The following is a 14,872-nucleotide window of genomic DNA, read 5'->3' as shown; positions in this document are numbered from 1 at the left end:
TCAACTGGCTGTCAAACACATATTGAGTAATATTCACATAAGATACACATAAGTATTTTTCTGGCACTTATTTAGTTAGATTGAAGTAGATCCACGACTTACATAATGACAATAGCCAAATCATACAGTCCATGTGTTTTACTTGCTATAAAGTTTACTAGATGTTGTTTCGTCATCAAATATCAATGACAAAACAACAGCGCCACTTTGAGTACGATATAGTTTGTGTGCACGCATATGGGATACAGATAATTCACCACAATGACACAGAAAATTAACGTGATATAATATTTATTTGTATAAATATAGTAATAATAACAAATAAAACACTCTTACTCTAATCACCCTCAAACCCTTATGCATTTAAGGGTTAACGAAAAGGAGGGACAAGTCTAAATTATTATTATTATTATTATTATTATTATTATTATTATCTTTGTAATGAGCATGCCGAAATTGCTGTCAATTGACCTAAACTAACCAGGAATATGCGTCGTGTGCACATCTGTCACTATTCTTGCCATGCTAATGTTAGATGAAAGCGATATTGATTATTAGTAAAAATGTAAGTTAACACTAAAGAACCTTGAAATGAATTGATGCATGCACTCATTTATTAACTCGTAGTAAGAGATGAACCGATATAGACATTTTGGACAGTACTGCTTCCGATAATTATTTTTTTATAATGTTATAGCTTATTGACCTTAACTTATATTACAACTGAACTGACCCTATACTGTAACAACCCCGGCCGGAGTCAATTGTAATATTTCAATTGCTTGAAATTATTTTAAATATCTTCACATTTCTACATTGTAGAAATATTTGGTTGGTATGAGTATTTAATAGACAAATGCATCTCTTTTATGCCAAAAGATTGGTGGTGTAGCTTACTTGGTTCCTGAGATTCAACCAAAAATGTACAAATACGTTACAACTGACCAGGTCTCATATATATATATATATATATATATATATATATATATATATATATATATATATATATATATATATATACTGGATGAATTTGTAACCTCAGGCTGGATAAAAACGTTCCTTAAATAATTTAAAAGAATATTCCGGGTTCAATACAAATTAAGCTCAATCGACAGCATTTGTGGCATGATGTTGATTACCACAAAAATTTAATTTTGACACGTCCCTCCTTTTCTTAATAAAATAAAATCAAATATTGAAGTACCACATTGGGGGTATGCGTCGTGTGAAGCTTATAATTTTATAAAAGCACACTTTCATGAATTAGTCTGTAAACCCCATGCACTCTTTGAGCTGTAAAGTTGTTTAAATTAATTTAGTAGGCCTAATTTTAGGGTTTGTTGACATGACATTGTCAAGGCAAGAAATGAATAAAATTGGCTATAACTTTAATCAGATAAGGTTAGTAACCCAGATAGCACACGTACATCGCTGACATGTCTGTTTTAGATCTTTTCACGATGTGCACCTGAGACCCGTAGTGACAGATTAATTGACAGCTGCTGTCAGACTCTAAAATGGAGTGACTGGAGTGACGCAAGTAGCTTTGCCACGGAGCGGTCTTTTGAAGTCGAGGACCTTTCTCCCCCACCTTCACCTGAAGTGGAGGAGGGTGAATTGTCTGTGGACACAGGGCCGGAGCCATATCAATTCGAGACGCTGGTTCAAACTGCGGTTTTAACTCCCTGTTGAGCATCCGAGTGCGCATTCACCTTCACTCGCGTGCAGGAAAAACAAACGAAACGCTGTTCAGTGATGTTTATCCTTTTAGCAGGATTTTTATTTAGCAAGCTTCACTTGAACATAACATCAGTTAGCTGTTCTCTCAACTTAGAAGAATGTGACGTAAAGCGTAACGTCATCATGTACAAAACCGTATACCTCCAAATAAAACTATACAGTCAATACCGTAATACAATGTATAAGGGTGCAATACGTTTAACACTCCCGCATCGCGAACGCGCGTTTGTCGACCCCAGAGGATTAACTTTAGCCTAACCATAAATTGTGATTCAAATATATATGATCACTCACCTCAAGACGCCGCTGCGGTGGTGGAGTCTATGCAGGAGGAGCAGCGTTTGGCACTGCGTCGCTTTTCAGCGCGAGCTGTTTGGAGAAGCCCATTTCCACCTCCATTGCGTTGGAGAAGCAATCCCGTGTAAAATGCAGTTCTCTTACGAGAGGTTCTCTCGTATTGCGTAAGCTAGCTTACGCTACGGGAAAGATTCATCTTTTCTGAGATATTGAAGCCAAAAAATTATCCTTAATTTTTGTATCCATTATCAGCGCAGTCGCGGCGGCTGCAGACCTTGGCGGGCTAGCTAGCGAGCTCATAGGTTGCTCTGCGGCAACTGCTGCAGCCTATAGACGAGCTTGGGCGAACTTCGCATCCAATGAGAAGCGTCCGGCGCTCACTGCATCAAAGCCCGCCAAAAGGGCGTGACTAGAGTGCATATAAGCGTGGTTCAGTAGGCTGGAACCCTGATTTTCATCTCTTCAGCGAAGCTCTCCGCATCGCTGACCTGGAAGCCAGCGTCGCCGTTTGAGGGGCATCTAGCAAGCGTGGACAGCTAGAAGAAGCCGGCCGTCTCAGCCACCTTCAGCCATCCTGCGAGCTCGCCATCCGGCGGCGTATCCTTTTATTAAGCAAGCTAGTTCTCAAGAACTATTCACAAAAAGTCTGGCGTCTTTTTCAAGATGCCTCGCTCCACTTGCGCCTCATGTCGCGCCCTTCTCAGCACAGGAGACCGCCACATCATCTGCGCTCTCTGCCTGGGACTGGGGCACGCAGAGCTGCGCCCTCACTGAGGCGGATCACGATTCCTGCGAGGAGCTACCGATGTCGACCCTGCGGGCTCGACTTCGAAGCGATCAAAGCAGAAACCGCCAGCGCCGCCTTACCCTCAGCAGCGCAGGAAGAAGCGCCCGCTCACAAAGGCTGCGGAAACTGTGGTTGAAGCGACTGCCTGCGCCGGAGCCTCTCCCTCGAGCATCGCTTTCACCCTCCCGCCCCGGGGCCAGCGCAGTTGCCGCCCGGCGGCCGCACTGCTGCCATCTCCGGATGGCGGCGGAGGATAAGGGCTGCTGTTCCATCATGGCTCGGACAGCGAGGTGGACAGGCTCCCAAGCCTCCTCCTCAGCCCAGGAATCCAGCAGGACCAGCGCCCGGTCGAAGGGGGTTAACTGCGCCTCCTCACACAGGCCGTCGACCGCCTCGGGCTCAGTGGTCACCGCCCCTGAGCAGGCACCCAACAGACTTCGGCGGCTGCTTTCTTCAAAGCCATCGCCGCTCTACACCCGCGGCCGGGCGCTCCCTTCCTGCGGAATTACATGCGGAGCTTGCAAAGTCGGTGGAGCAGCTCCGTTTTCAGCCAGGACCCGTTCACGCGTCTCCACCTCTCTGGCGTCGGTGGGCGGCGCCACTGAAGAGGCTACTCCTCCATCCCCGGTCGAGGACTTCGGTAGCAGCACACCTTTGTCCGCCCTCCGCGAGATGGCGTTCCAAGCCTGTGCTCCGTCTAAGGCCTGCAAGCGACTTCCGCCTATGTTGGCGGCGCCTATTCCGCCGCCCGGCCAAGCGCATCTGCTCTGCACTCAATGGCGTTTTACAGATCCTACAAGCAGACCTTCTTCGGAGTGGGATGAGAAAGGCAGGCACCCAGAGGCTGTTACTGATCTCTGGCGCGACAGACCTGCGCCCTTCGCGCTACCAAAGCTGCAGCCCAAGCTCTAGGGAAGTGCATGGCCTCGCTGACTGTGACCGAGAGACACTTATGGCTAACACTAGCCGACATGGGAGAAGCAGAAGCTCCGCGTTCCTCAACGCACCGCTCTCTCCAACCGGTCTCTTCGGCTCCGCGGTGAGTGGCATTGTTGACCGCTTCTCAGAAGTCCAGAAAGCCACCCAAGCCATGAACCTCTTCCTGCGGCGTCGCTAAGCTCCTCTGCAGGCGCTCGCGTGATCAGCCTCCTGCACGAGCCTCTTCCTGGCGCCCAGTTCAACAATCTCCAGACTTCTCAGCGTCGACAGAGCGGCCGCCCTCGTCAGCGCTCAGACAGCCGCCGCAGACCGCCTCCCAGCGGGCCTCGATCTAAGGTAGCAGCTGAAACCCGAGCAGCCGAAGTCTTCCTAACTGTGTTGAACAAGCGGCGGCTCAGTCCGCCTGCGGCGGACCACTGTCAAAGCTTTACCCCTGTCAGTCCCTTCTCTCAGGCTACTACAGTGGTGAATTTAGCAGCCAACAAGCGGTGACACTGCCGGCTTGCCTGCACTCAAGCGCCCGTTTTCACGGCGACCCAAATAAATCTTGTAAAGAGCAAACATGTCTTATGTGTAGAAAAAGTGCCCACAACCCAGTGTTAGCCCCTACACACAAGCATAACACATCCGATGCCCCTATCAGACGCAGCTCTCATCAAGCGATTCTCGAACAGCTCGGCGTCAGAGTCAATGAAAGCCCACAAATGCGTCTGTAGCGCCCATTCTCTGCCGGCTCTGTCACACGACCAGCCCTATGTGTAGAAAATGTGCCCACAATCCAGTGTTCACTTCTGCACACAAGCACTGCATGTCTCGTGTCCCCACCAGAGCGCAGCTCACATAAAGCGATTCTACGAACAGCTCGGCGCTAGAGTCAATAAATCGCCCGCAAATGCGTCTGTAGCGCCCATTCTCTGCCGGCTCTGTTACACGGCCAGCAACCATTCCTCTGTGTGTAAGTCCGTGCCCATGACTATGCTTAGCATCACGTAACAGATGTGACTCTTTCCCCATTCATTCCAATCGGAAGTCACTCACAAAACAGCCTGTTCATGCTGTCTGCGAGCAATCATGCATGAACACACTAAGCACGCTCACACATTTTGTTCAGCGCTCTGTGTCGCGGCAATCAGAGCGAATTGGCCATTCACCCTCTAGCGTTACGCTTCAAAGCGTGGGAAGCTATTCCAGGGATATCCAAGTGGGTGTTAAGCACAATACAACAGGGCTATTTGCTACAGTTCGATCGCCGCCCCCTACGCTTCAGGCGTGACTCGAAACCACTGTGAACCGCAGGCTTAGCGTGCATGCTTCGTTCAGAAATAACAAGCCTTCTGTGCAAAGGGCCATAGAAAAAGTGCCACCCTCTCTGAGCGAGTCGGGGCTTTACAGCCGTTATTTTCTTGTTCCCAAGAAAGGCGGCGACCTCAGACCCATATTAGATCTCAGGGTTTTGAACAAGGTGCTTGCAAAAGACCGTTCAAAATGCTTACAATCAGGAAACTCCTCGGCGCGTAATGCGCCAGAGGACTGGTTTATTTCTCTCGATCTGAAAGATGCATACTTTCAGATTCAGATAAATCCCGTCACAGGCCATTCTTGAGATTAAGCCGACGGCCAGGTTTATCAATACACCGTCCTTCCGTTCGGCCTGTCCTTAGCACCCGTACTTTCACGAAGTGCATGGATCGCGGCCTTCGCACCCCTCTTGAGTCAGGGTTTCGCGAATTCTGAACTATTTGGGCGACTGGCTGATTATGGCTCAGTCACATATGGAGCTTCTGTCTCACAGAGCAGTTCTCCTCAGCCATCTGAACAGTTTGGGTCTTGCAGTCAATTGGACCAAGAGCTCACTACAGCCCAGTCAGACCATTTCCTTCCTGGGAATAGAACTAGACTCCGTGGCAATGGCGGCTCGCTTATCTACACAGCGCGCGCGCCGTGTTCAGCGACTAGCGCATCTTTTCAGATGAACAGCCTCACGCCTCTGAAGAAATTCCAGAGAGTGCTAGGTTACATGGCCTCAGCGCAGCAGTACTTCAGCTGGGTTTACTGCACATCGCCCGCTTCAGCATTGGCTAAACACCGGCGTCTCGCCGGGCTTGGGCCTGAGGCGCCAGCCCATCAAGGTGACTCAGACCTGCATATCAGCTCTGCAGCCCTGGACAGTGGCGAATGGTATCAGCGGGGAGTGACAATGGGAGCTGTATCTCGCCCGAAAAGTCATCTCGACAGGCAGCGTCCAACGCGGGTTGGAGCGCGGTCTCGCGAGAGCTCTCGGTTTTAGGCCTATGGTCAGTTCAGGAAAAGCTCCTTCACATAAATTGTCTGGAAATGATAGCGGTCGATGCGGCTGTCGTGCATTTCTCCCGGTCATTCAGGGTCACCGCGTCCTGGTCGTTCGGGACAACAGATCTGTGGTATCCTACCTAAACCGTCAGGGCGGTTGTCAGATCAGGAACCTCTTCCATCTGACAAAGCGCATACTGAGTTGGTCCCAGTGCCACCTGCGCTTCGCTGAGGCGGCGCGCGTGCCAGGCCACCTGAGCGGCGGCCGGACAGACTGTCCAGAGACAATATTCCCCCAGGGGAATGGTCCTGCACGCTCAAACAGTCCAGGCGTTATGGCACCTATTCGGCAGAGCAGAGATGAGACCTCTTTGCGTCCAAAGAGAACTCTCACTGCCCAGTATTTTTCTCAGCGAGGGCAGCTGGCCCAGGACTGGCCCAGGCGCCCGCTTACGCCTTCCCTCCGTCTCGCTATTGCCACAGGTAATGCAGAGGATCAGGAAGCAGCGTCACTCGGTGCTCCTCATAGCCCGGCGTTGGGAGAATCAGACATGGTTCCGGAGCTTACGCGGCTGTCACTGACAGCGCCGTGGCCCATCCAGTGAGAGCAGATCTCCTCTCTCAAGCTCGCGGCACAATCTGGCATCCCCACCCAGAGCTGGGGCTGCATGCGTGGGTGATCAGCGACTACCGTCGCTCTGCCAGAAGGAGTAATAAACACCATCATACGCGCTAGAGCCCCTTCCACGAGAAGACTCTATCGTCAAAATGGTCTGTGTTCTCAAAATGGTGCACCGACAGAGACCTGGACCCGCGGACATGTGGGGTGTACGTGCGCTGCTCGTATTTCTACAAGAGCTGCTGGATGAGGGCAGATCCCCATCCACGCTCAAAGTGTATGTGGCGGCCGTTCGCGTTCAGCTGAACCCTGCACGGCCAGTCATGGGGTAAAAGCGAGCTGGTCATCCGGCTTCCTCAGGGAGCTAGAAGGATGAACCCCAGCGCCCCCATCGGTTCCTATCTGGGATCTTTCTATAGTTCTCGAAACTATGAAAGCCCCCCTTCGAACCACTTCAATCCGTGGATTTGAAATACCTTTCACTCAAAACCGTTTTCTGACTGCCCTGTCATCAGTCAAGCGTGTGGGAGACCTTCCGCAGCTGTCTGTCAGCGCTGCGTGTCTTGAGTTTGGACCAAGTGACTCCAAGGTCATTTTAAAGCCTAGACACGGCTATGTTCCCAAGGTGATCGGTACTCCTTTCAGAGCACAGGTCATTTCCCTATCGGCTGCCAGCACCGGATAGCGACAGCGGCGCCAATCTCCTTTGCCGGTCAGAGCACTGAGATTGTATACTGCAGCTCCGCTGCTTTCAGGCGCTCGAGCAGCTTTTCGTTTAGTTCGGGGCGCACCAAAGGTCTCGCCGCCTCGAAACAGACACTATCTAGATGGATAGTGGGCGCTATTGCTGCTGCATACTGGCGTCAAAAGACCTGCCATGCCCGTTGGGCATTAGGGCTCACTCCACTAGAGGCATGGCATCCTCGTGGGCATGGTCCAGCGGAATTTCCATTCCACGACATATGTGTGGCAGCGGGATGGACTTCCCCTCCACCTTTGTCAGATTTTACAATATGGAAGTGCCGGCTCTGCAGGCAAAACTACTAGCGGTTTAATACGCTACAGCTCCCCTGGTGAGCTGCACTGATGGGACACATTCCACACAGACCGGCACCGCCGCTCTGTCGTTCCGTCCTACTATGTGCTTATGTATTACACAATCAATGACCGCATTCTTGCCGGCCAAATATTATTTCCCCACTCATAAGGGCTCCCGGGTCCCCCTTAATTCCCTGGGGCTTATACAGTGGATGCTTGGCGCGCGGCGTTGACAATGGGTTCCGTAGCGTAAGCTAGCTACGCATATCTGAGAGAACCTCTCGTAAGAAGAGCGTGTCGGTTACCTAACGTAACCTCGGTTCTCTCTAGATGAGGAGCAGTATTGCGTAACCGACGTGCTTTCAGCGCCCGCGGCGACTTTTAAGCTTCAGTCAATGAAAACCAGGGTTCCAGCCTCACGAACTACAGCTTATATGCACTCTAGTCACGCCCTTTTTGGCGGGCTTTGATGCAGTGGCGCGGGCGCCTCTCATTGGATCGTGAGTTAAGCCCAAGCTCGTCTATAGGCTGCAGCAGTTGCCGCAGAGCAACCTATGAGCTCGCTAGCTAGCCCGCTCAAGGTCTGCAGCTGCCGCACTGCGTTGACAATGGATACAAAAATTAAGGATAATTTTTTGGCTTCAATATCTCAGAAAAGATGAATCTTTCCCGTAGCGTAAGCTAGCTTACGCAATACTCGTTCCCTCATCTAGAGAGAACCGAGGTTACGTTAGGTAACCGATACGTTTGCACACTCCTCCAGCTCTAGGCGGGAACTCGCGGTCTTCCAGAACAAGGACGTGCATCCCCTGGTGCCTAATTTCCAAGTCTATATGGAAAGCAATACAGTCCAGCAGTGCTGTTGCAACCAGAAACACTACACCTACACTCTCAAAAAGGATGTGTTAATTAATAACACATTTTTTGTGTTATTGCTATTCTAACACATCTCCTCATAGACTTTGGTAGGTTTGCTCCTCACTTTCTAGAGAGAACTCCTTTTGAACGAGTTTTGTTTTTCTTTGTTTGATTTGTTGCAAATGACATGATGTCTGATAAAACGCTGCAGCTCGTTAACGAGTTTGACAAACCGTTAGGCCTAACTGTTAGCAGCTAGTGGTAACGTTATCACTTTCATTCCTATCTGTCGCCTCTATTTCATTAAACAACATAACGTTAATGTATTGATGTTTTGTGAAATGCCCTTTAATATTAACATGATTTATCAAGGTAACGGTACAAATTTGATTGACCTCAGTTTGCGCATTTCGTGTAACTTACGTAATTGACACAAATCGTGTAATAACACATTGGTGTGTAGAAAATTAGCAGGAATAACACATTGTTGAGTTAAAAGTAACACAAACGTGTTGTCCTCAACACAAGTTGTGTTGTTTTCAACATCCTTTTATGAGTGCATTGTAATACCAGACAAACAGATTCGGAATTTCGGAACCGCGTACTAGCACACTAACGTTACTTTTAATATTTTGGGGCAGAATGAAATAGTATTAGTATGAAGTACCAAATTCAGGAAGACTCTTCATTAAAAATGGACTGGTTTTCGGAGATCAAAAGATTGCTTTAGGTTTATCTCGGAAGATTATTATGCTAGCTTGATGTTTTCAGTAAATAAATTGATATTGTTCATTCTTACACTGCTTGTTAACTACTCTTTTACATTATTAATGTGAATACTATGCTTAATCAGTATATAACATTATATATAACAGATTGGTGTTTTTGTTTGCCCTTTTGCAGCTTCAAATGGAGGACACTCCGAAAACACTAGTGGCTGTACTACTTGATGAAAAGGAGATATGCAAAAAATTGCAGCATCTCAAGAGTGCAGCAGAAATAATTGATGCTTCCAAATGTCTCCTCCCCTGTGCTGCAGAGTACCACCGAATTTTAAAATTTAACGCTGATTTTAATGAATTTATTGACACCGACCTAACTGAGAAAGTGGAAGCATTGGACAAGTTTCAAGTTTTGTTTAAGTCGATTAAGAGAAGTGGATCAAATGCATTGGTATGTAATTTCCCTTTTCAGTAACATAACATATAATAAGTGACCTGTGTATCCTGCATACAGATTCCAGTATTATTGTACTTTTCTTAAACATTAAAAATGAATATTGCGTTTCAATTTTGAGCATGGTAAGAAACCGTTCAAGTGGCATTTCCATTCAAACATGGTGTGGGATGATGATCACAAATGATAATGTAAAGTAGTACAGTATTTATCTACATTTCTTTTTTCATTTGCATGGTACATAATGGTAGCAATTGAAAACTCAAATTAACTTGTCAATTAGTAAACACACTTTACTAGTTTGGGATTGTTTAACTTTGTATTATATGATCATCCACCATATAATGCTTCAGCATTTTCCTACAGTATTACACGTCAAACTTTTGTGTCGCAGTACATTGTAATCCTGATTTCATATTTAAACACAATTAAAACAAAATAATTTAATTCAGACACTATTCAGACCAGAAATAGACAACTTTATAAATTAAACTTATCCATTGATAAAAGATTACTTTAACCTTTTTGTACATAACATAAGAGTAGATGCAGTTTCATTGTATTTCATATCTTTATTATTGTACTAATTCTTGTTACATTTGTTGTCCTTTGAGGATGAAAAATTGGATGTAGATGCAGCCAGTCCAAGTCATCAACAGAATGTATGTTCATGGATGACTTGCATATACATAATTACAAGTAATATACTTGAACATATTTTAACTGCCTTTTTTTCTTTTCTTTTTTGAAGGTTGCCCCAAAGAACACGCATGAAGCTGGTCCAAGTAGTCAACAGAAGGTTTGTATATATAACAGAGTGCTGAAATAACAGCACTATTTTCAATATTTGTATTACTCTGTTTGAATTTTTTGGCCCATTCCACAGAAACTAACAGTCTGTACACTTGTACAGTACATCTGTACATTTTGTCAGTAAATTTTGACTGTCTTTATTAATGAGTGAATCATTCATCAGTTCATTTAAAACTGCTGATTCATTCAGGAGCAATATAAGGGATTAACTTTGAGTAACTGAATCACTAACTCATCTAATAAGAACTACTTTGTGCTTTTTATATTTCCAGCATCAACGTAATATACTTGATGTAGACACAATGCGAGCACTACTTGAAAGCAAAGGTCTGAGTATATATAAGGATTATGAAGCTTCAGGAATGCTTTCAGAGACATCAAGAAAGCTCCTTGTGAAGATAGGAGTCAGTGCGTTGGTGGAACAAAGTGGATTGTAAGTTTACAGTTGAGAAATTAACTACAACAACTGTGAATGCAATAACGTATAAAGATGTTGAATACTTTGAAAACACACTGATTACTTTTAATAATTTGAACATAATTGGGGAAACTTGTAAAACAAACTGCTTATCAGCAGCAGAAAAAACTGACTGAATTTGGTTCCTGTATTTTATTTTAATGTATTATGTATGAGTTGAATTAGGTAATTCTTCCATGCTATGTCTTTATTTTGCTTATAGTTACCCTTCTAATGAAGAGAAACGGATGTTGGCAGAAAGTGTGGTAACACTGTTTCCTTCTCTGAAGATCAAGATGGGAGAAGAGAATGAAGGATTTGTAAGTTGCACTTATTAAAACACACAAAGACCACTTTAAATAAATGCAAATTGGAATAGTACTAATTGTGGTATGTTAATTAGTTAACAGGATACAAATCAATTGAAAATTTAGTGACTGTCATTGGTTTTATTTTTATTTTTTAAATTATCAATATCACAGTTACAATAACACCAAAAGTACATCCACTCTGGTTTGCTCGCCACACATGGGTTCTTGTAAAAGTTACAATTGTTAGGGTTAGCAATAACAATTTCACCATATAATGCTTCAGCATTTTCCTACAGTATTACACGTCAAACTTTTGTGTCGCGTACATTGTAATCCTGATTTCATATTTAAACACAATTAAAACAAAATAATGTAAAAAAAAATCACCATGCCATCTGGCCCATTGACACTGTTTTTTGCAAGGAGCACTATTCAGACCAGAAATAGACAACTATTTATTTATAATTCCTCCCCCTTTCATCCAGGAACATTTCTATGACCCAATTTCCCACAGTGGATTTATTGAGATGAGACTTCGGAATCTACGGAGGACACTTCATGATGATCAGCGTCGCTACCAGCGCAAACGTAGTCGAGTCAGTGATTCCTCTGGAGTGTCTATCACTTTGGAAATAACTGCTGAAGGGGAGGAGTCCTCTCGGGAGTGGACGACTGTGATCAAAAGGATGAAACCATCTCCAGAAAACCTCAATACCATCAAATCTGGCATGGAGAAAACATACAATAATCGCAGGTTATGGGTCGCAAACAAGTCCCCAATAGTGAAAGAGATTTTTGAACAATATCCTCGATTTGTAGACATGCCATACTTAGTAAGGACTTGTGTTTTGCTTGGCTTTTCCTTATAGCTAGGTATGAATAGACTTGTCAAGGGACATGGCTGGTAGATATTATTAAAAATGATTGGTTTTTTTACTTTGCTAGTGCATAATACTAGTCTTATGGTGAAGTTTTACACATAGTTCCACAATTTGAAAAAGAAATTGTTTTAGTTTTTCTTAGAGTTTTAACACAAATGTACTTTCACCCACACTTGTATGCTTACGCTGTCCAAAGAACAAATGAGTACAAAGTGATTAATTTGAGCAATGCTGCTGATGTAAAACCTCTTCACATGATTTCCTACAAAGAAAACCTTTTTGTAAATCCAAGATATAAAATTGTTTAAAAATGTCTTTATGAAAATCAAATGACATGTGAATGTTGACTTTGTGAAATGTTGAATGTTGTCTTTACTGATTGATGAGTACAGTCAAATTATTAAGTCTCATTTACTACAATTTAAAGCTTCTAGTATTATTTATTTTTTATATTAAGTATTTTTTGTTCAGTCTAATTTTGTAAGTTGGTATATAGAATTATATTCAGTACTCGTTAGCAGCAGAACTAATATGAGTAAGAATGAAGTGACTTCTCAATTATATTGATTTGTGAGTAGTGTGATTTTCTGCATCTGTTTAGATGTACATGTATAAATGATTTTCACACACAGGTGTGTTAAGATATAACACAGGTTGTGTTGTTTTTAACACATTCGTTTTAAGAGTGTACGTACCATCCTGACCACACTAACATAGGTAGGCTATGTATATATCCCAGCAGGCATTTAAGCGTCTAATAGACGTCTAATAGCCGTCAAAACACAGCCCAGACGTCTAGGCTAAAACAAGGCTAATTTTGGGCTGTCAGTGAAAATCTAATAGACGTCTAACCATAGCCCAAGAATAGACGTCTAACCATAGTCATCAATTAGACAGCTATTGAACGACTACATATATACGTCTAATAGACAGTGAATATGGGTCTAGGCTAAAACAAGGCTGAAATTGGGCTGTCAGTGAAAATCTAATAGACGTCTAACCAGAGCCCAAGAATAGACTAATCACCAATTACACAGCTATTGAAGAACCAAATGTAATAGACAACAAAATGAGGCTAAAGGATTCTTTTCACTCAATTATAACATTCTCATAAATGACAATCCATCCAAACAAATTAAATATAAAATGTTTTATTTATAAAAATAGCATTAACAACTTAAACAATTTACAAAATTTTTCGAAACATAAAAATTAGCAAATAAAATATTAAAAATACAATATAAAGATGATACAAAATATGGAAAACAACTTAAGATAATAAAAATATAAAGAATTACCAAATTAAAAGTAAAATAAAATAACCGGTTATAAAACAACAATTAATTGTTAACTTTATTCCCATAACCCCCCCCCGCTCTCCCTGGTGCTTGTTTAAAATGCCCAGAAATTGCATTTCTTATTTCAAATTCAGTTGTTGCTGGAAAGTTGGTCATCACAGCATCTGCCAAACGAGAAAGAGACAATTGCACAAGAAAAGCATTGTTGACATAATTTTTAAATAATTACAGTAATTTTGACATTCATTATATTTTGCTTGGATGCAAACTAGAGATGGGCAATATAGAGTTAAGATACATGCATATCGTTTCCAAAGGAATATAGATTGAGACTATATAATTAATATCAATAGACAATAATTGATATAAATATTATTAATAGCTGACAGATTTTGCCTGCATAATGGTGATGCACTAATATATATATATATATATATATATATATTTATTTAGCTCAAAAACTGAGATAAGCTCTCTGGTCAATGTGTACGCTCGTGAGCAGACGCTGACACACAAACCTCTAATGACTGAGAACAATGCAGTGTTTTCAAAAGCCACCTTCTGCAGTGGACCACCACCCTTCATATTGAACTTTGACATGAGGGAATTTTTGAAAACACTAAAATATAATACAAATTAAGGTGGTTAACAATTGTGGTTAAAGACTGACATTTCAAAATGTCAGTCTGACATTTGCACTTACATTTCAAAATTAACGTTAAAGGATGTGTTAAATCTCTTATTTACGTTGTGACCACATGAAAGACTTGATCAGTATTGACACCAGAATATTTGATTAATGTTGCACATTTGGTAGGCTTTACCTGTCCAGCATTCTTCTGGCACTGTCTTTGAGGTTTTTTCCTCCTATTTTGCACAACTTTGCCACCTGAACAACACATGCCAATTTCAGTATTTGGAAGGTAGTATTACAGTATATGCTTCAGTTTACAAGTTTTTACCAACCATAAAGGTTGATGCCCATTGACCTGAAAGTTTTCCATCACTATGCCTAAAAAAAACCTATTTCAGCAGATTAAATGAATTATTTTAATACTGATGAATTAATAATTATAATAATAATAATTATTATTATTAATAAATAATAATTAGTTTTAATTATTGCCATTTAAAATCATGTTTTTTTTACGCTTTACAAAATTTTATTTTTTAAAGTGTTTCAAACTCAATCTTAATGTACTTAAATGTACAATGACAAAGATATTGTATTTTTTGGCTCATAGTCTCCTCTTAGTATGCAATAAGTCACAGTTCAATCCTAGATTTAAAATTAAAGATAAAATTTATTATAAACTTTGTCAAAGATGATCATTTTAGTGAGGAAAAGTTGCTCTGGAGTGTTTTTTGA

The sequence above is a fragment of the Xyrauchen texanus genome, chromosome 2 (genome assembly GCF_025860055.1).
Source record: "Xyrauchen texanus isolate HMW12.3.18 chromosome 2, RBS_HiC_50CHRs, whole genome shotgun sequence".
Lineage (NCBI taxonomy): Eukaryota > Metazoa > Chordata > Actinopteri > Cypriniformes > Catostomidae > Xyrauchen > Xyrauchen texanus.
Note: the sequence above shows the minus strand (reverse complement) of the source record.